The sequence below is a fragment of the Ailuropoda melanoleuca genome, chromosome X (genome assembly GCF_002007445.2).
Source record: "Ailuropoda melanoleuca isolate Jingjing chromosome X, ASM200744v2, whole genome shotgun sequence".
Taxonomy (NCBI): domain Eukaryota; kingdom Metazoa; phylum Chordata; class Mammalia; order Carnivora; family Ursidae; genus Ailuropoda; species Ailuropoda melanoleuca.
The window spans coordinates 88,735,622-88,737,219 of NC_048238.1; the positions used below are offsets into that span (position 1 = coordinate 88,735,622).

The 1,598-nt window shown below is 34.7% G+C and overlaps 1 non-coding gene across 1 annotated transcript; it reads left to right on the forward strand.

Moving 5' to 3' along the window:
- The first annotated feature begins 1,242 nt into the window (after window positions 1–1,242).
- Window positions 1,243–1,346, forward strand: LOC117797529. Its single transcript, XR_004622544.1, has one exon. It is a non-coding gene; the product is annotated as a U6 spliceosomal RNA (small nuclear RNA).
- The last annotated feature ends 252 nt before the right edge of the window (window positions 1,347–1,598 follow it).

A 1,598-nucleotide genomic window follows, 5' to 3' on the forward strand; every position in this document is an offset into this window, starting at 1 on the left:
AGTTTAATTTATAAATGTGATAAATCTTATACGGGGACATTTTGTAAATTCTGATGTCAGAAAACACATTCTATTCTAATTTCATTAAAGTCATTGTAAATTAAATCACTTGCTGCTTTTGAGATTGCTATGAACTGAATGTTCATGTCCCCTCAAAATCATTTGTTGAAACCCTAACCTCCATTGTGATGGTATTAGTAGGCAAGACCTTTGGGAGGTGATTGGGTCATGAAGATAATAGCCCTCATAAGTGAGATTAGTGCCCTTCTAAAAAAAATCCCAGAGATATCTCTCACTTTCCACCATGTGGAAACAAGGAGATTCAGCAGTCTGCATCTCAGAAGAGGGCCCTCAACAGAACTTGACCATTGCTACAAAATGACATCAGACTGTGAGTATCTAGAACTGTGAGAAATGTATTTCTATTTTTTATAAGCTACTCAGTCTATGGTATTTTGCTAGAGCAGCCCAAACTGACTAATACAGAGATATTTTCAAATTACTGTGGCATTAATGAACTAATATTTTAGAAGTCATGGGGGAAAAACAGAGGGGGAGATGAACCATGAGAGACTATGGACTCCAGGAAACAAACTGAGGGGTTTTAGAGGGGAGAGCGGTGGGGGGATGGGCTAGCTCAGTCATGGGTATTAAGGAGGGCACGTATTGCATGGAGCACTGGGTGTTATATGCAAACAATGAATGATGGAGCACTACATCAAAAACTAATGATGTACTGTATGGTGACTAACATAACATAATAAAAAAAAAGAAGTCATAGAATGTGAAAAGTTGCTTAAAAGAAAATTCAAAATGTCATATATATTACTGATAACCATAGTAATAATATATACTAAATCAGTAATTTAGCCTCCATTTCAGTTATGGGAAGGAATTGCCCTGAATTTGACCATTGTACTGAAAGAAAAAAGAAGTATTACAACTGCAGTGAGCTAAACTACATAATCAGATTAGCTTTCAAGTTCTGATTACTGAGAGTGGTCTCAAGAACTTTGAATGGAGATGTACTTGTTAAACTAAAAATGTGGAATTGACAAAATTAAAGCTCTTTGACCTTTGAAGTGTCCAAAATCTCACAAGCTTCTTGAGGAAGATGTACATAGAGAAGGAAAAAAAAAAAGCCTGAAGAATGTGATAGCCATTATTCAAGAATTCCTTTCAAAATATCATGTAGAAATGCTTCTTGTGTTAGTGAAATTTGATTTTTAAAACTGTACTTTTGTGTTCACTTTGGCAGCACATATACTACAATTGGAACAATACAGAGATTAGCACGGTCCCTGTGCAAGGATGACATGCAAATTTGTGAAGCATTAAAAAAGAAAAAAATCACAAAAATATTTTTAATATTTTATGAAATTTGGAAAGTAGATAATATTTGTCCTGGATTAAGTACATATTTAGTAAAGGCATTGTACTGTTTAATTAGGAAAACACCGACACCTTTGTGCTTACACTTGCTTTCTTGTTCTCTAGTCTAGGAATCAAGAAGCACAATTTTCTCCCTTAAGGCTATAATTTCTGGTAGTGGTATTTCACCTACATAGTTCTTTGTTATAGAGGTGCATAAGAAGAAC